The sequence below is a fragment of the Eschrichtius robustus genome, chromosome 3 (genome assembly GCF_028021215.1).
Source record: "Eschrichtius robustus isolate mEscRob2 chromosome 3, mEscRob2.pri, whole genome shotgun sequence".
Lineage (NCBI taxonomy): Eukaryota > Metazoa > Chordata > Mammalia > Artiodactyla > Eschrichtiidae > Eschrichtius > Eschrichtius robustus.
Window position 1 is genome coordinate 103,831,901 of NC_090826.1, and position 21,613 is coordinate 103,853,513.

Genomic DNA, 21,613 nt, shown 5'->3' on the forward strand with positions numbered 1-21,613 from the left:
TAAGTTCCTATCATGAACATGCTCCCACATCTTCCCCATGATTTTTTGTCCATGGACTCTTCCTACATCACATTCCTACTGTCCTCATGCTCTCTCAGTGCCAGTAGGAGGGCAGTTTCCAAAAGTTATTGGGCTCGTACTACTTTTAATCTTTATAATGACCTACAAGATTAATGCATTTTTATCCCCAAGTGGGTTAGTATCTCATTTTCACATCTCTGCTTCCTTGCCCCTACATGTCCAAAAACTTTGAAAAGCTCTATTTTTAATTCTCACTGAAATAATATCATAAAAATATTAAAGGTAATTTTGAAAGTAAATTTAACCTCTAATTTCATCATTCTAGGCCTTTTTAAATTTTTTCAAATTTTTGCTATGTATATAAATAATTATTCTAAAATAATCATAACATATATGCACATCTGTGTTTTGTTACATAACATCAGAAACATTTTTATGGCACTCAAACATTAAATTTTCATTTGGGAATAATATTCAGTATTCTATTGAGAAGGTAAACAATAACTTACTTAACCACGTCCATATTATTGGATATTTATTTTTCAGTTTTAACTGATACCATGTGCAATGATACATTTATTAAAGCTAAGTTTAAAATTTTACATTTAGAGATTGGTTGAAGATGGCAGAGTAGAAGGATGTGCACTCACTCCCTCTTGTGAGACCACCAGAATCACAACTAACTGCTGAACAATCATCAACAGGAAGACACTGGAACTCACCAAAAAAGATACCCCACATCCAAAGACAAAGGAGAAGCCTCAATGAGACGGTAGCAGGGGCAAAATCACAATAAAATCAAATCCCTTAACTGCTGGATGGGTGACTCACAAACTGGAGAACACTTATACCACAGAAGTCCACCCACTGGAGTGAAGGTTCCCAACCTGGGGGTCCGGCAATGGTAGAAGGAATTCCTAGAGAATCAGACTGAAGGCTAGTGGGATTTGATTGCAGGAATTCGACAGGACTGTGGGAAACAGAGACTCCACTCTTGGAGGGCACACACAAAGTAGTGTGCACACCGGGACCCAGGGGAAGCAGCAGTGATCCCAGAGGAGACTGAACCAGACCTACCTGCTAGTGTTGGAGGGTCTCCTGCAGAGGCGGGGGTGGCTGTGTCTCACCATGAGGACAAGGACACTGGCAGCAGAAGCTCTGGGAAGTACTCCTTGGCGTGATCCCCCCCAGAATCCGCCACACCAAAGAGCTGGGTAGGCTCCAGTGTTGGGTCACCTCAGGCCAAACAACAACAGGGAGGGAACCCAACCCCACCCATCAGCAGACAAGAGGATTAAAGCTTTCCTGAGCTCTGCCCACCAGAGAAACACCCAGCTCTACCCACCACCAGTCCCTCCCATCAGGAAACTTGCACAAGCCTCTTAGATAGCCTCATCCACCAGAGGGCAGACAGCAGAAGCAAAAAGAACTAAAATCCTGCAGCCTGTGGAAGAAAAACCACATTCACAGAAAGACAGAAAGATGAAAAGGCAGAGGGCTATGTACCAGATGAAGGAACAAGATAAAACCCCAGAAAAACAACTAAATGAAGTGGAGATAGGAAACCTTCCAGAAAAGAATTCAGGATAATGATAGTGAAGATGATCCAGGACCTCAGAAAAAGAATGGAGGCAAAGATCGAGAAAATGCAAGAAATGTTTAACAAAAACCTAGAAGAATTTAAGAACAAACACCTAGAAGAATTAGAGAACAAACAAAGAGAGATGAACAATAAAATAACTGAAATGAAAAACACACTAGAAGGAATCAATAGCAGAATAACTGAGGCAGAAGAATGTATAAGTGATCAGGAAGACAGAATGGTAGAATTCACTGTCACGGAACAGAATAAAGAAAAAAGAATGAAAAGCAATGAAGACAGCCTAAGAGACCTCTGGGACAACATTAAACGTACCAACATTCGCATTATAGGGGTCCCAGAAGGAGAAGAGAGAGAGAAAGGACCCGAGAAAATATTTGAAAAGATTATAGTTGAAAACTTCCCTAACATGGGAAAAGAAATAGCCACCCAAGTCCAGGAAGCACAGAGAGTCCCAGGCACGATAAACCCAAGGAGAAACACACCGAGACACACAGAAATCAAACTGACAGAAATTAAAGACAAAGAAAAATTTTGAAAGCAGCAAGGGAAAAATGACAAATAACATACAAGGGAACTCCCATAAGGTTAACAGCTGATTTCTCGGCAGAAATTCTACAAACCAGAAGGGAGTGGCATGATATATGTAAAGTGATGAAAGGGAAAAACCTACAACCAATATTACTCTACCCGGCAAGGATCTCATTCAGATTTGGCGGAGAAATCAAAAGCTTTACAGACAAGCAAAAGCTAAGAGAATTCAGCACCACCAAACCAGCTCTACAACAAATGCTAAAGGAACTTCTCTAAGTGGGAAACACAAGAGAAGAAAAGGACCAACAAAAACCAATCCATAACAATTAAGAAAATGGTAATAGGAACATACATATCAATAACTACCTTAAATGTGAATAGATTAAATGCTCCAGCCAAAAGACACATGTTCGCTGAATGGATACAAAACCAAGACCCATATATATGCTGTCTACAAGAGACCCACTTCAGACGTCGGGACACATACAGACTGAAAATGAGGGGATGGAAAAAGATATTCCATGCAAATGGAAATCAAAGGAAAGCTGGAGTAGCAATACTCATATCAGATAAAATAGACTTTAAAACAAAGAACGTTATAAGAGAGAAGGAAGGACACTACATAATGATCAAGGGGTCAATCCAAGAAGAAGATATAACAATTATAAATATATATGCACCCAACATAGGAGCAACTCAATACCTAAGGCAACTGCTAACAGCTATAAAAGAGGAAATCGACAGTAACACAATAATAGTGGGGGACTTTGACACCTCACTTACACCAATGGACAGATCATCCAAACAGAAAAGTAATAAGGAAAAACAAGCTGTAAATGACACAATAGACCACACAGATTTAATTGATATTTATAGGACATTCCAACCAAAACCAGCAGATTACACTTTCTTCTCAAGTGCATGTGGAACATTCTCCAGGACAGATCACATCATGGGTCACAAATCAAGCCTCAGTAAACTTAAGAAAATTCAAATCATATCAAGCATCTTTTCTGACCACAATGCTACGAGATTAAAAATCAATTGCAGGGAAAAGAACGTAAAAAACACAAACACATGGAGGCTAAACAATACGTTACTAAACAACCAAGAGATCACTAAAGAAATCAAAGAGGAAATCAAAAAAAACTAGAGACAAATTACAACGAAAACACAATGATCCAAAACCTATGGGATGCAGCAAAAGCAGTTCTAAGAGGTAAGTTTATAGCAATACAAGCCTACCTCAAGAAACAAGAAAAATCTCAAATAAACAATCCAACCTTACATCTAAAGGAACTAGAGAAAGAAGAACAAGCAAAACCTGAAGTCAGTAGAAGGGAAGAAATAATAGAGACCAGAGCAGAAATAAATGAAATAGAAACAAAGAAAACAATAGCAAAGATCAATAAAACTAAAAGCTGGTTCTTTGAGAAGATAAACAAAATTGATAAACCGTTAGCCAGACTCATCACGAAAAAGAGGGAGAGGACTCAAATCAATAAAATTAGAAATGAAAAAGGAGAAGTTACCACAGACACTGCAGAAATGCAAAGCATCCTAAGAGACTACTACATGGAACTCTGTGCCAATAAAATGGACAACCTGGAAGAAATGGACAAATTCTTAGAAAGGTATAACCTTCCAAGACTGAACCAGGAAGAAACAGAAAATATGAACAGACCAATCACAAGTAATGAAATTGAAACTGTGATTAAAAATCCTCCAACAAACAAAAGTCCGGGACCACATGGCTTCACACGTGAATTCTATCAAACATTTATAGACGAGCTAACACCCATCCTTCTCAAACTCTCCCAAAAAACTGCAGAGGAAGGAACACTCCCAAACTCATTCTATGAGGCCACCATCACCCTGATACCAAAACCAGACAAAGATACTATAAAAAAAGAAAATTACAGACCAATACCACTGATGAATATAGATGCAAAAACCCTCAACAAAATTCTAGCAAACAGAATCCAACCACACATTAAAAGGATCATACACCATGATCAAGTGGGATTTATCCCAGGGATGCAAAGATTCTTCAATATACGCAAAGCAATCAATGTGATACACTATATTAACAAATTGAAGAATAAAAACCACATGATCATCTCAATAGATTCAGAAAAAGCTTTTGACAAAATTCAGCACCGATTTATGATAAAAACTCTCCAGAAAGTGGGCACAGAGGGAACCTACCTCAACCAAATAAAGCCCATATACGAGAAACCCACAGCCAACATCATTCTCAATAGTGAAAAACTGAAAGCATTTCCTCTAAGACCAGGAACAAGACAAGGATGTCCACTTTCACCACTATTATTCAACATAGTTTTGGAAGTCCTAGCCATAGCAATCAGAAGAAAAAGAAATAAAAGGACTAGAAATTGGAAAAGAAGAAGTAAAACTGTCACTGTTTACAGATGACATGTTACTATACATAGAGAATCCTAAAGATGCCACCAGAAAACTACTAGAGCTAATCAATGAATTTGGTAAAGTTGCAGGATACAAAATTAATGCACAGAAATCTCTTGCATTCCTATACGCTGATGAAAAATCTGAAAGGGAAATTAAGGAAACACTCCCATTTACCATTGCAACAAAAAGAATAAAATACCTACGAATAAACCTACTTAGGGAGAAAAAAGACCTGTATGCAGAAAACTATAAGACACTGATGAAAGAAATTAAAGATGATACCAACAGATGGAGAGTCTTGGATTGGAAGAATCAATATTGTGAAAATGACTATACTACCCAAAGCAATGTACAGATTCAATGCAATTCCTATCATATTACCAATGGCATTTTTTATGGAACTAGAACAAAAAATCTTAAAATTTGTATGGCGACACAAAAGACCCCAAATAGCCAAAGCAGTCTGGAGGGAAAAAAACGGAGCTGGAGGAATCCGACTCCCTGACTTCAGACTATAATATAAAGCTACAGTAATCAAGACAATATGGTACTGGCACAAAAACAGAAACATAGGTCAATGCAACAAGATAGAAAGCCCAGAGATAAACACACGCACCTATGGTCAACTAATCTATGACAAAGGAGGCAAGGATATACAATGGAGAAAAGACAGTCTCTTCAATAAGTGGTGCTGGGAAAACTGGACAGCTACATGTAAAAGAATGAAATTAGAACACTCCCTAACACCATACACAAAAATGAACTCAAAATGGATTAGAGACCTAAATGTAAGACTGGACACTATAAAACTCATAGAGGAAAACATAGGAAGAACACTCTTTGACATAAATCACAACAAGATATTTTTTGATCCACCTCCTAGAGTAATGGAAATAAAAACAAAAATAAACAAATGGGACCTAATGAAACTTCAAAGCTTTTGCACAGCAAAGGAAACTACAGACAAGACGAAAAGACAACCCTCAGAATGGGAGAAAATATTTGCAAATTTAGCAACTGACAAAGGATTAATCTCCAAAATTTACAAGCAGCTCATGCAGCTCAATATTAAAAAAAAAACACAACCCAATCCAAAAATGGGCAGAAGATCTAAATAGACATTTCTCCAAAGAAGACATACAGATGGCCAAGAAGCACATGAAAAACTGCTCAACATCACTAATTATTAGAGAAATGCAAATCAAAACTACAATGAGGTATCACCTCACACCGGTCAGAATGCTCATCATCACAAAATCTACAAACAATAAATGCTGGAGAGGGTGTGGAGAAAAGGGAACCCTCTTGCACTGTTGGTGGGAATGTAAATTGATACAGCCACTATGGAGAACAGTATGGAGGTTCCTTTAAAACCTAAAATGGAATTACCATATGACCCAGCAATCCCACTACTGGGCATATACCCAGAGAAAACCATAATTCAAAAAGACACATGCACCCCAATGTTCATTGCAACACTGTTTACAGTAGCCAGGTCATGAAAGCAACCTAAATGCCCATTGACAGATGAATGGATAAAGAAGGTGTGGTACATATATACAATGGAATATTACTCAGCCATAAAAAGGAATGAAATTGGGTCATTTGTGGAGACGTGGATGGATCTAGAGACTGTCATACAGAGTGAAGTAATTCAGAAAGAGAAAAAAAATATCATATATGAACGCATATATGTGGAACCTAGAAAAATGGTACAGATCAACTGGTTTGCAGGGCGGAAATAGAGACACAGATGTAGAGAACAAACGTATGGACACCAAGGGTGGAAAGTGGCGGTGGGGTGGTGTGATGAACTGGGAGATTGGGATTGACATATATACACTAATATGTATAAAATGGATAACTAATAAGAACCTGCTGTATAAAAAAATAAATTAAATAAAATTCAAAAATTCAAAAAAAGTTTTACATTTATGCCTGTTAAATTTAACTTCATTAGTTTTTGCCAATTACTACAACATATCAACAGATTTTTGAATTTTGACTTTCCTAATGTACTGTGTGATTCATGGTTTTGATGTCACTAACTAAGGCATTGGAAATGACAGACCCAAAGGCAAAAGCTTGAAGAGGTTTATGTGCCAAAACGTATGCACTGGAATAGCATCAAAATAGCATCATCCATGATATTTTCAAGCTGGTAATAGCCCAAATGTCCATTGGTTGTACAATGGACAAATTAATCATGGTATACTTACAGATGGAGTACTATACAGGAACAAACATGAATGAACTGCACTAGTGTGATTACTTGAATAAATCTTGCAAACACGGTGTTAAGAAGCCAGACACAAAAGAATACATACTCTATGTTTATAAAGTTAGAAACAGACAAAGCCGGGTTTGAGCCCTGGTCCGGGACGATCCCACGTGCCGCGGAGCAACTAAGCCCGTGCGCCACAACTACTGAAGCCCGCATGCCTAGAGACCATGCTCTGCAACAGGAGAAGCCACCGCAATGAGAAGCCCATGCACCGCAATGAAGAGTAGCCCAGCCCCGCTCACCACAACTAGGGAAAGCCCACGTGGAGCAACAACGACCCAACACAGCCAATCAATCAATCAATCAATCAATCAATAAACAAATACAGGCAAATCCAATTTATGATGCTAGGTATCAATATACTTGTTATCTTTAGGGAGGAGTTAGTGATTGGGAAATTGTGTGAGGTGGGCCCTCGAGATGCTGATGGATGCTTCATTCGTAGACCCAGATGATTACATGGGTGAGCTTACTTGGTGATAATTCATCAAGCTGTACACTTAAGGACTGTGAATTTTTCTGCATGTATCTTAGGCTTCAATAAAAAGTTAATTAAAAAAAATAGTGATAGGAATAATGAACTCAAAGGACTTCCCTGGTGGTCCAGTTGTTAAGACTCTGTCTTTCCAATGCAGGGGGCATGGGTTTGATCCCTGGTCAGGGAACTAATACCCCACGTGCTGTGCGGTGTGGCCAAAAATATTTTTAAAATTAAAAAAATTTTTAAAAAGAATAATGAACTCAAGAGCTCACAGTGATGTTATCAATTATATTTAAATCAGTTAAAAATAGTAATACAGGATTGGAGCTAGACTGAGGTGGTAGATAGTGAGTTCAGTTTGAATATATTGAAACTGAAGTGTTGGGAGGATGTGCAGTTGAAAATGTTCAGCAAATAGTTTTATATATGGGTCCAGGGCTCCAGGGAGAGAGCTGGGCCAGAGAGTGATATTTAGGAGTCATAAGCATATTGATAGTAATTGAAACCATGGGAGTGGATGAGATTATTCACAGACAAGCACAAAGCAATGTGATGAGAGAAGTTTGGAAGATTACCAAGACTTAGAGAAAGAAAGCTCATGATGGAGGTGAAGACATCCAGAGAGAGAGAGAAGATTTAAGAGAGGGCAGTGGCAGGAAAACCAGGGGAGGAAGAAACTTTTCAGAGGAGGCGACGGCCAACAGGGTCAAATGCCAGAGACAGAAAAGGGTAGATAGGGACGAAGAGGTCTCCATCAGGTGTAAGAGCTTGGTCAAAAGTGACTTTGGTGAGCGTAGAATCAGTGGCATCATCAGATCTGAGATGGGTTGTCTACAAGGTTTATCATCTAGGAAGATGGCAGAGTTTGGAGAAGAGAGGAAAAAATTAAATTAAGCTGGATGCCAAAGTATTCAATGAAGGAAACATTCTATGAAGTGGTTGAGAGAGTCCTTTTATGATGAGGGTAGTTCTGCTTGAAACTGAAAAACAGACAACAGCTCTCTCCACTTGGCTGCCTAAGCTTTACCTCTTGCAGTCTGAATGGTTGTCTTTGTACCCAGTTATCCTTGTGTCCTCGGGCAGCAAAGTACTCTCATCTCCCACCCCGTCTGACAACTTTCCCTGCCCACTTGTTGTCCAATAACTCTACATTCTGGCTATTCACAATCTTTTTCTAAACTAAACATTTTCCTCCTCCAGCCCCAAACTTCAGATTCCTCTTGGACTTTCTGTTATATTCTAAAGCCAAATCCAGTTTCTCTCTCCTGGGGGAGATTAAGGTATGTTTTATTGACTTATGAACATATCAACTACACAGCAGAAGTCTGAAGAGAGAGAAGCTGTCCCAGACTCATGGGAAAATTGGGATTCTTGATTGGTCATTGAGGTCCTGACTCCAGACGTGTACTGTGTGCCCATAACCACCATGCTCATAGGTTCCTGTGTTCATGGAACTTATCCTGTCACGTGAATAGAACGTGAATGGGTGGGTGTACAGAAGGAATGGGGATCAATGTTTTAGTCCTTTCCCCTAAGGCTTTGATTTTATCCTCCACCTTCTGAGCAAAAGAAAAACAATCCCCAAAACCACTTCTCACTTCCTCTTTTACTTGGTTACCGTGTTCTCTTTCCATTCCTCCTTTTGGGGTTCACTTCAGTAGGTGGCACAAGCTAGATTGAGAATTCAGTGAATCAGAGTGTGGGAAAAGCCTAGGACAATGTCTAACATGCCCCACATGTTGGTTTCCTTTCTCCTGAAGTGGAAAAGCTGGCATTAGGTTCTGTCCAGTCAGTTCCCTTGGGCATATCTTTCTAACTTTGGGGCTCATTCCAATAAATGTTTGACTTAATTAAAGAAGCATTTATAACCTGTCTATGAAACAGAAACAGAATCATGGACATGGACAATAGACTGGTGGTTGCCAAGGGGGAGGGAGGTGGGAGAGGGATGGAGTGGGAGTTTGGGGTTAGCAGATGCCAACTATTATATATAGAATAGATAAAACAACAAGGTCCTACTGTACAGCACAGGGAACTATATTCAATATCCTGTGATAAACCATAATGGAAAAGAATATGAAAAAGAACACAGATAGGTATAACTCAGTCACTTTGCTATACAGCAGTAATTAACACAACATTGTAAATAAAAAAAAAGAAGCATTTATAAAGCACCTATTGTGTATACACAGCAACATGGGAAATACACAGAAGCAAGTATAATAGGCTGAATAATGTCCCCCAAAGATAACAGGAACTGGTAATATTACCTTATTTGGAAAAAGGGTCTTGGCAGATGTGGTTAAATTAAGGATCTTGAGAGGAGGAACTTATCCTGCATTATCTGGGTGGATCATAAATGCAATTATATGTATCTTTATATTAATACCTCTACATGCTTATACAGGGAGGATGAGGAAGATTAGACACGTACACACAGAGGACAAGGCAATGTGAAGACATAGCAGAGAGATTTGAAGATACTGGCCTTGAAAACTGGATGATGCAACCGCAAGCCAAGGAACGCTGCCAACCACCGGAAGCTGGAAGAGGCAAGGAACAGATTCTCCCTGAGAGCCTCGGGAGGAAACACGGCCCTGCAAACACCTTGATTTTGGTCCAGTGCTACTGATTTCAGACTTCTGGCTCCAGAACTGTGAGAGAATAAGTTTCTATTGCTTTAAGTCACCAAGTTTGTAATACTGTGTTACAGCAGCCACAGGAACTAATACATCTAATAACAGACTGGTTAACAGCCCAACAATCTGGAACAGAGACAAGAATGGGGTGTGCTGACTTAAACACACACACACAAATAAAACCAACAATACAGGGTGACGGGGTGAAATCTAATGTTGAAATGCATTAGTATCTTATGGTGTCGATGGCTTAGTTCCTGTGGAATCGTTGGTGGTCTTTCAATGCCTCTAACTCAGCACTGAAAGCTTACCTCACACATGACATCACTTGTAGTGACAAGACCCAGCACAGGACCAAGCAGAGCCTCAAGCTTAACAAAGACAGGAGTTGTGTTGGGGATCTGGGAAGGAAATCATTCTCAGAAATATTGCTGAGGCTGGAACTCTTGTCAGGAGTGAACAGAGAAGGAGTAAAACTGACTTTTTGTTTGAAGTGCCCAGCTGGATAATGTGCAGGTCCAACGGCCTAGGGTAGAGCTGGAGGTTACCCAGCAACAGAGAGGCAAGTGGGCTCCGGGGGAGTGACCTGGAGACTGAGGAATCCCGCTGAATGCTGGCAGGTCGTAGCTCTCTAGTTACCATCAGAGCCCTGAGGATAGCGATGATTTATTGCATCTTTAAAAGGTAAATATTATTTAATTGTAGAAAGGAAAGACTTGATTGAATTTCATTGACACTATCAATAAGAACATGAGAAATGTTACCCTAGGTGATGAGAATGAATAAATTCTCTCAGCATCACTGACCAAGATGACCAACAGAGGTACCCATAGAGGTTTGTGGGTGGACACTCTCAAAAGGTTGGGGATACGTACTTCTCCCCCCAGACGCCTCTACCTCCCCTAAAGAATGATCCGTTGTTAATACCATTAGCATCCACTCATCTTGTGATCCTTTGATTCGCGGATTTAGGACAAGGACTCTGGCTAATGCATTTTCTGCTTAGATGTTGGAAAAGGCAAGGCTTCCATTCAGAACTCAGGAATGGTCCGTGGTACCTTCATAACGTACTTCAAGCAGTCCCAGATTGAGGTCCCTCTTAGCGCAAGCCTTGTCTCCATGACAGCTTATTTCCTGTTGCCCTCTGCTATTGAGAACAACGTGAGCTGTTCCAGTGACCAGTATATTATACCACCTCTGCTTGTGATCGCGTAGCTTGAATTAACCTTCCTGTGATTTAGAACCTGATGGGTCTGAATTTCATTATAGATATTGACTTCCACGCTCTTCTTCTCTGCTGGGGCACAGGGATTCACTTGGAGGGATGCTGTAATTACTATGTGGATTGCTTTCCTATCATTTGATTGAAACTTCAGGAAGAAGGAAGGTCATTAATGTAACTTCTTCTTCAATTTCTCATTTTAGGAAATCTGGAAGCAGAGCCAGGCATAATTCAGCCCACTGAGCCACTCTCCTTGGAAAGCATAAACAGAGCACAGAAGTTAGTTCTGAAATGGATTGTAACCACGAGTCAGAGAAATTCTCAAAAGACCCATTTCTTGGAAAGAAATTTGCCAAATGCAGCAGGATCCACAGCCGCTCTGTAGGGTCTGTATTCCCCAGGGGACTGTTCTCACAACCCCACCTGCTTTGTCATCCAGCCAGGGGTGGCAAGTAGAGGGAGGCCTTTCTCCATCTCATGGCCGGTGTGAGGGTGGGCACTGCGGAGGCGAGTTCATGGGTCACCCTATGGTTCTCTTTAGAAAGAGAGCTGCAGGGGGCTTCCCTGGCGGCGCAGTGGTTGAGAATCTGCCTGCCAATGCAGGGGACGCGGGTTCGAGCCCTGGTCTGGGAGGATCCCACATGCCGCGGAGCAACTCGGCCCGTGAGCCACAGTTACTGAGCCTGCGCGTCTGGAGCCTGTGCTCCGCAACAAGAGAGGCCGCGATAGTGAGAGGCCCGTGCACCGCGATGAAGAGGGGCCCCCACTTGCCACAACTAGAGAAAGCCCTCGCGCAGAAACGAAGACCCGACACAGCCATACATACATACATACATACATACATACATACATAAAAAAAAGAATGTAAGCAGACAAGAACCTCATTAAAATATTAAAAGAAAGAGAGCTGCAGTTTGTGTCAGACCCACGAGGAGGAAAACGTGCATTTCCAATGCACTGTCCATGCCCTTCTGTCCCCAAAGCCCACTCAGCGTCAGCCACTAACAGTAAGTCAAGTCTGTAGAAGGCAAGAGATTTGTCAGGCCAAATTCTCCACTGCAGCTTTTGGTCACAGTACACTGAAGTGGGCATGGCACTGTGATTTCACTTCATTCTCCTCACCCAAGCAATATACCAAGGATGATATTAAGGACATTTACTGAAATATCAAGATAGAAAGAGATCAGAAAGAATTGAGATATCCAATAACAAAAACTGGTTAAATAGAGTGCATCTACGTAATGGGATACCATATAGCCAGTAAAAAAGAAAGAAGTTGGTTAACATACACTGATATCAAGTTACTTCAAAATACATTAAGTGAAAAAAGCAGGGTGCAGAAAGTATGTATAACAGGAACATTTTATGTAAATACTATACATCCTAGTACATTCATACAATTTTTTCTAGAATGTTCAAGAAAGTGTCAACAGTGGTTTCTTTTGGTGAGATAGAGATTTTTACTTTTATTTCTTTCTTTATATTTTTTTAATACTAAGTATACATTGCTCTTAACTTTATAACATTTTCCCCAAGTTTTCCTGGCCATCCCTCAGAGGATCTTTCCAGACTCTTCCTCTTGAGTACAGGGTGACCTTCTAGGGTTGTACACAAGCACCCAGCCCAGGGGACAAGTAGGGGCTGAAATTCAGCCTGAGGTGTCGTTGCCTGGCTGTGAATCCCGGCACCAGGTTACATACACACAGAGGCCCATCTTTTCCTAAGTCCCAAAATGCCACCATACGGGCTGGTGCACACAGCTCTTCATTTTACCTTTCACTGCTGGCAACTCTTTATTTGTCACACAGTTTGATTTGGTTCTTGCTCCTAACCTGTCCCCCTCAACTTCAGACCATCCTTCACATCCTAGTCTCCTACCCCCTAGTCTAGGGCTCAGTCCAACTCCAGGCCCACCCACTGCCATGCCCAGCCCTGAACTCAAGCAGCATTCAGGGCTATAAAACTAGCTATGTGCACAGAACTTTCTAGGGAGAAAGTTACCTCAAGCACAGGTATGCCCAGGCACATTGAGAATTGGGGGTCTGGAGCTCAGGTGGGACCGTGTGTGGCAGGCAGGTGTATGCATGTGAGGACAGCAGAAGGGCTTGGGAGTGGCAGAAACATTGCTGGGGCCATCTGCGGGCTTCGAGCAGCTTGGCTGGGTGGCCTCTTGACTCACCTGAAATAAAGTCAGGCGAACATATTCATGTTGCCCCAACTTCTGCATGTGAATGTGCCAATATTTATCACTCACAAAGAGTCAGCTCTTAATCATCCACACAAATGGCAGTGAGCACTGGCACTTATCATTCAAAATAGCAGATGATCACAAAATTAGGGCTTTGGAGAGCTCTCCTTGGAATGTAATTGGTGATTCTTTTTAATGTAGATTTTTTTCCAGCATAGATCTGCTTGAATTACAATTAACTTGTGTTCTCTGTTTCATATCTACTGAATATAGTAGGACTGAAGGAAGATAGAGCAAAACTACCAGAGATTAAATAAATTAACCAGAGATTAAAGATTTGTTTTGGATGATCAGCATGGAAGGGCTGAGTTCACTCTATTTAAAAACATACTTAGGTTTCTCTCTCTGTTATAACATAGCAGCCTTTCTGCAAAACTAAATATTCAACCCAAGGCCAAAGAAGCATTTCTTCAAGATGTTTTCTTATCTTTAATAAAATTCTTTTGTGTGTGTGGTATTAGCAAATATGATTTTATAAAGCATCCAAAACCTTCTCTTATTTTAGTAGTAATCACTTGAATCTCTAATAAGTCAGCTTCAACCCACTTTCTCTGGTCTAACCTTCAGAGGGAAGCATCGCTAGCTTATGAACTTTTAGGATGTTGGCACTAGATACCACTAAGTAAGGCTTGCTGCATTGTCATTAACTACAAACATAAACGGAACTTCACATTTTGCCTGTAGATTTTCAGGCTTAAGGTTATCAGGAGAATGGGGTTTTCCAATACATTGATTACGTGCTCTATCTGTGTGTGTGTATGTGTGTATACTCATCTTTTGTGATAGTTATACCTGATATATAGAATATGGGCACATTTTATCAGGTAACATAGCCACAGACCAATACTGTTCCTCACATGACAGAATTAAATTCACATATTAATGAATGGCACTATCAATATGACCCGTCCTCTAAAAAGTATAAAATAGATCATTGCTTTCTACAACTATCAGAGTATTGAGAAGCAGTAAGTTTTCCTTCTTTCTCTTTCATATTTTCATGGGGTCTCTACTGCCCCACACCCAGCAGTCTATTTACTACAAGTGACCCCAGAGTTTATACCTCGGGAAGGGATAAGCAGTGTCAGCCTAGCCCATATACAGGCCCGTGACTCAAATACAAGCTGCAGCTTGGGGCTCACCAGATGAATTGGTCAGGAGAGAAATGTCAATTTGAGCAGATGTGTTTTCTGTTTTTATAATACAGCTTAGAGAAATGGAATGGTTGTTACAGTGTAGGAGTTTTAGCGAGAGTTTTAAATTCAATAGAGAAGGAACCAAGAGGCACATAAACAAGCAAGGAATGAGAAAGGCATTGCAGAATTTAGCAAGAAACTGATGCTTCCCCCTCATCCTTTACTAAAAAAATTTTTAAGAAGCAGTGATAATAGCTCCAATTGCTACCAGCAAATGCCATGCAGAGATGACCAGAGTTGTTGTTTTGATTAGAGGAGCCTGGCTTGTAAGCAGCTTACTGTTTCATGCTTGAGAGTAAGAATGGCCAAGTCAGGTTTGTCTGGGTTTACAGGCAGAATTGGCCACTTACTGGCTAGGTGACCTTGGACAAGAGGTCCATTTCCTTACCTATAAAATGGGGTTAATAATAGCACCTATCTAATAAGGTGTCTAAGAGGATTATGGCTAATAATACATGTAAGGGGTTTTGCATAGCACCTAACACATAGAAAGTGCTCAATAAAAATTTACTCATCAATATGCGTAGGTATTTGAAGACAGTATGTTCTCTTAAGTAGGCTAATCCACCCTGAATCTTTTTCAACAAATGCTCTCTTCCTAGAATATATACAAGTAAACGCCAATCAAGCCCAGGTGAAATGATCATAAACTCCAAATTAGTGGTGGCTTACATAAATGTGGTGTCGCTGTTTTCTATTATCTGTGTTAATACTTCCCTCCATTTGTATAGCTAATTGAGAGCTGAATGTAGTCTCCATAAAATGTTAGCGCTGTAATGCCCAAGTGGAACTTATTTAAGGAACAATTATGGCTAGAAAATGGTCTGTAAAAATAGCTCCCGTCCTTGCATCACATTGCTTGTTCCCAGCGGTGCCTTCAAGCCTTTCTGACAAACAAGCCTGCCCTCCTGCAGACCCAGGAGTCTATTCTGCTTCACACGCCCCAACAAAACTGCCAGCTGAGGTCTAATTGCAGAACCTTCATTACCAGGGATGATTGATACTATAAAAAGAACGCAGCTGAATTTTTCACATCCTGCTGGGTGAGCACAAGGGCGGCTTTCCTGTTCCTGCGCCCCGCCCCCCTCCCCCCACCCCCCACCCCCCACCCCAGCAGTTATCCCTGGTACCTGTGTGGTCTGGTCTCTGCAGGAAGCTCCTAGCAGTTGACAAATGTTACCTCCCTTCTGCTCGGATCCTCCCTCCGCAGAAGGCGGGCTGATGACCATGATAGATAAGCCTGGCCTTCCTTCACAGCTGCAGACAGGGTCTTCATTTCTTAACCTCCCCACTTAAGTATCTTGCTTAAGGTCACCTGGAACTGTGAGACCAGAGGAAGATGAGACATTTCTCCTGTCCCCGTAGGCCTTTGTGACAGTGTATCGGTGACTCTATCTGTAAATCAGCCTTTTCCAGTTACATTCTTTCTGTTAGTCCATCAACAAGCATGTGTAAAGCTCCTACTCAGTGTTCAGTACTGAGTTAATGACAGTGAAGGGAGATATTCAGAAGCAAGAGGACACTAAGGAATTTAAAATCTAGTTGGAAGGCAGAATTAGGCAGGACTGCTCCTGCTTCTATAGCTAATAACTTTAAGAAGAGAGTGATTTATGCAAATTTTATATGAAATTTATGAAAAACCTTTTTTCCATCTGTGTGTGTGTGTGTGTGTCTGAGAGAGAGTGGGAAGGAGAGAGAGGACAGAGCACATCTATCTGTATATCTCGAAACAAAAAGACAGAAAAAGAAACTTCTGGAAGGATGTTCACCAAATAAGTTGCATCTCTAAGACCTGCGTAGCAAAGTGCCTCAGAGTGTAGTCTCTGAAGACACAAGGTACATTTACATCCCAATTCTGCCACTGACTGTGTTATCTTGTCCATGTTATATTTAGCCACTCTGAGTTTCAGTTTTCTTAAAGCGGGATAGTAATTGTTGTATCTCATAGGGTTCTCATCAGGATTAACTAGAGCATTGTGTGGTGCCTGGTGCCTGGCATTTAAATATAAGTGCTCAATAAATGTAACTTACAGTGATAAGCTATTGAAAGAGAAGAGGATGGGAGGGGAAGCCTTAGAAAAGGCAAGACTTGAAAGGGTCTCTGGAGAACAATGAAGATTTGGCTAGCTAGAAGGGAAGGCTGGGTGGGGGGGGGGGGTGTTTTCAGGGTTAGGGAAACATTCTGAGCAGAGGCAGAGGCAGGAAGGAGCCTTATTTGTTCTCCAAGAAAGAGAAGGCTTGTGTGAAGTGAGAAACAATGTTGCATAAGAAGGGGACCCGAGATAGTGGAGGGCCTCAGGGATTTTGGATGCTGTCCAATAGGGAAAATAAAGCTCTTAAATGTATTTGAGCCACAAAGAATCTCATCAGTTTAGTGTGTCAGAAAATCACCCTGTCATTGAGATGAAAAAGTGAAGTTAGAAGAGGAATAGAGGCAAGATGGTGGCTAAGACGATGTGATTTTTAATTTTCCTTACTCCCCCCAACAAAAATAGGGATGACCACTAAGATAGCAAAACTGCCAGACTGGAAGGCAGCAGAGGGAAGACAGTTCTAAGAGCCAGAAAACCTAGAGATTACTATTAAGTACTCACCTTCACAAGGAGGGGATTTCATAAAGGTGTAGGTTTGACAGACCCAGCTGAGACTGTAAGGGGGGGCTTTCAGGCTCCAAACGGTGGTATAGTTGGCATGTAGCCAACTCCCCTTGAGAGGAAGAGTCAAAGCAAAGAACACTTTTCTACAAGATTTCAAAAGAGAAGTGCTCTGAATGGGTCATTGCCCGCCCCAACATTACTGAGAGACAGGAAAATAGAATGTCAGGCCAACAGAGGGTCGGTGCATTAATGTTATGTGAGTCTAGAAGCCTCGTGTGAGGAGGAGGAAATGGATGGCCATGGGAGCAAAGGTTAGACCAAGGTGTCCCTTCCTCCTGCCTTCCTGTCAAGTAAAACTCTTGATAAAAAACAAAGAAACAAACAAAAACAGTGCCAAGGACAGAAGTATGGGGACTCAGGCTATGCGGACAAGATCGTCTTATGAGGAGGCAGCAATGGGAGATGGTCAAACCCAGACTCTGATCTATTGATTCTATTCCCTGGGGGGGCCATCTCTATCCTCCTTTAAATCAGCAGGAATGACACAAATAAGAGGCTGAGTTGAGGCTTCTCTCCACTAAGGGCACATAAACAGCCAAATAGCTGACACCTAGAAGCCAAAATGAAATTGCAGAGAAAAGTACCCTGATAGCTGAGGAATGCAGCCATTAATAAAAGGAAGGTAATAAACTGAATTATTCACACTAGATGGGATAGACGGATTTTAAAAATTGAAATAGGTATAATATATACAATCAAAGAGGGACAAATAGTATATTAACATGAATATAACAATTTTTTAAAAGATCAAATAAAAATAGTAGGTAGGAAAAATATAACAGTTTAATTAAGGAATTCAAAGAGACAAAAAACAGAATGGATACAAACAAATTTGAACCAGTGAACAAAAGATTAGGTTGAGGAACTATCTCACAAGGCATCAGGAAGAAATCAAGTGAGGAAAAATAAACTAGAAAAGGTAAGAATAATGAAAGCAAAAAGTAGGGACTTCAACAGGAGTTCCAGAAGGAAAGAAAAAAGTAAACAGAGGGAGACGTGGTAGACTGTAGCACTATGCGGTCTCCAATGAGCCATACCTCTCACAATGTAGAGTTAGGCCCCCCTCTCACACTGATGCTGAGCTTGATCATGGGCTTTACTTTGACCAATGGGATATCAATAAAGCAAGTAGAGATGTAAGTACATGTGCTGGGGGCACATGTGATCATGTGAATTACCCTGACTACTTTGACTAATGTAACATCGGTAAACTTGAAGCAAGCAGAGACTTAAGAAGCACTTGTGTACATTGTCCTGACCGTGTGAGGAAGCCTAGTCTAGCCTCCTTGAGGATGAAGGACTCCATGATGAGAGAGGCCTAGTCATCCGAGCTGTCCGGTCCCCTGGATTCCCTTCAGCTGAAAGCAGACATAGGAGTTCGAGACATAGGAGACATAGGAGACATAGAACCGCCCAGACAACTCAGAACCTTAAGAAATCATTGTTGTTCTTTTAAGCCACTACGTTTTGGGGTAATTTATTATGCATGCAGCAATAGATAATTCATACAGGAGGTATAGATAAATAATGACCCAAAATTCCCAGGGTAAAAGATTTTAGACTGAAATAAAAAATATTTGAGACTGAAAGGCTGATACAGTGCAAAAAGGATAAGAAAAAAAATTATCATCTAAGATTTACAGTGGAATGTAGTAACTTCAAATTCCAAAAGGCAATTCTAAGAGCATGTAGAAAGAGAATATGTATCTTACAAAACAACATGAATTCACTTGACATCAGATTTCTAAATTGTGACCCTGAAATCAAGAAGTCAATGGAGTATTATTTTCAAGGAGAAAAAAAGGACTTCTAACATAGAGTTAAACTATCCCATTTAAACATGAGGATTCAATAAAGATATTCTTAGGTAAACAAGGCTACTGGAACTTTAACACACAAGACACACTGCTAAAAATATTCCTGGACCAAAAACTAATGAATTAAGTTAACAACTCAAAAAGTTAAATATAATAAATAAAAACAAATGTATTTAAACAAATATATATAATATATAAAAACAAATATATATAAAAAATATAATGAAGAAAAAAATCTTTTATTTGGAAAGATTTATAAGGTAGACAAACTTCTGGCAAGAGTGACGAGAAAAAAAAGTGAGATGATAAAATAAATAAAACAGAATAATGAGGAAAAAATACCTAAAGACACATCAAGGATCTTAAACATAATCAGAGTGTCATGAAGATCTATATGCTAATAAATTTGACAACATAGATGAAATGGCAGTTGGGGGACTCCTCAGGCAAAATTATTGAGGCAAGAAGAAATAGAAAATTGGGGGCAGCAGCGGAATAGGCCGGGGCAGGTCGCACTCGCTGCCTTCTCCCCTGAAGAGAGACGCGGGGGGAGGCGGGTGTGGAAAGCGGCTCTGCGCTCTCCCCATCGCTCCGCTCGCGCCCCAGCGTAGTGGGGGCCACACCCTCCCTGCAGCCGGCCCGGGATGGGGCGCGGGGCACGGTTGATGCTGGCTCAGGATGGATCAGACCTGTGAATTACCTAGAAGAAATTGTCTGCTGCCCTTTTCCAATCCAGTGAATTTAGATGCCCCTGAAGACAAGGACAGCCCTTTCCGTAATGGTGAATCCAATTTTTCTGAGCCACTTAATGGGTGTACTATGCAGTTACGAACTGCCAGTGAAAAATCCCAAAATGCTTATGGACAAGATTCTCCATCTTGTTACATTCCACTGCGGAGACTACAGGATTTGGCCTCCATGATCAATGCAGAGTATTTAAATGGTTCTGCTGATGGATCAGAATCCTTTCAGACCCTGAAAAAAGTGATTCAAGAGCTCAGTCGCCAATTGTTTGCACTTCCCTGAGTCCTGGTGGTCCAACAGCACTTGCTATGAAACAGGAACCCTCTTGTAATAAATCCCCTGAACTCCAGGTAAAAGTAACAAAGACTATCAAGAATGGCTTTCTGCACTTTGAGAATTTTACTTGTCTGGATGATGCAGATGTAGGTTCTGAAATGGACCCAGAAGAGCCAGGCATAGAGGATGAGAGTATAGAGGAGATCTTTGAGGAAACTCAGACCAATGCCACCTGCAATTATGAGCCTAAATCAGAGAATGGTGTAGACGTGGCCAGGGGAAATGAACAAGACAGCACACCAGACAGTAGACACGGTGCAGTCAAATCGCCATTCTTGCCATTAGCTCCTCAAACTGAAACACAGAAAAGTAAGCAAAGAAACGAAGTGGATGGCAGCAATGAAAAAGCAGCCCTTCTCCCAGCCCCCCTTTCACTAGGAGATACAACCATTACCATAGAAGAGCAATTAAACTCAATAAATTTATCTTTTCAGGATGATCCAGACTCCAGTACCAGTATATTAGGAAACATGCTAGAATTACCTGGAACTTCATCATCATCTACTTCACAGGAATTGCCATTTGTAAGCAGTTTTTGGTACAACTTAAATATATACATAAATGTATATATACAGGCAACTTAAAGGGAAACTATAAAAACCAATTATAACTAATTGGTTTTTGGTTGTTTATCAGTTCACAGATGAAAGCCTATTGCTAATGATAAGCTCTTTGGGGAAATTTTACTTTGATTTAAAAAATTTTCCTCTATTGTATGAGTTTGGTTCTTTTTTGATTTTTCCCAGTTAACTCTCCATTGAGGACTGGCTAAGAGTTAAACTTTTAAGGGCATTTGATCGAGTTCAGATTTAAATGTTCAAGATGGAGGTATACATTTGTTTAGCTTTTTCTTTTTTAGTGGGCTTGGCTTTGGTTTGCTGGTATTATGAGTACAGGTGAACCAGTTCATTACCTGGAGTCCTGTTTCTGCGTAAGGCATGGCTTATATTTTTAGTTGATGGGGTGACTTTTGCTGCAGGTTGAAATGCATTTTGGGTAAACATTCAGAGTAGCTAAGATGAGAAGGCCTTCCTGGACATCAGTCAGAATTTAAATTAGGCTAATTTTCCTGAACTACCTCTTGTACAGCATCCTATGCTTTAGGTAACTACCACCATCAGAGTAGGCTCTTGAACCTTTCCTAGTTTTAAATTTTGAAGTGTATATAAATGTGTGGTATGGGTGTATGTGTATAGAAATGGAAAAAAAATGTAATTTGAGTTACTCAGTAGTGCTACATACTACTGTTAGATTGTGGTAAATGCTAAAGTTTTTTAAAAGTTTGATCTTATGCAGAATTTTTTGACTATTCCTAGTTGGCTAAATGATCAGTTGACTTTTCTTAGCCTCAGTTTAATCACCTTTGAAATCTGATTGTTTTAACTTGGTTGTTAAAAGATTCCT

General features: G+C 40.5%; 1 pseudogene; it reads left to right on the forward strand.

Annotated features, from left to right (window-relative positions):
- Window positions 1-19,807: 19,807 nt before the first annotated feature.
- LOC137761678 (histone-lysine N-methyltransferase, H3 lysine-36 specific pseudogene) lies at window positions 19,808-20,793 on the forward strand (annotated as a pseudogene).
- Window positions 20,794-21,613: the final 820 nt, after the last annotated feature.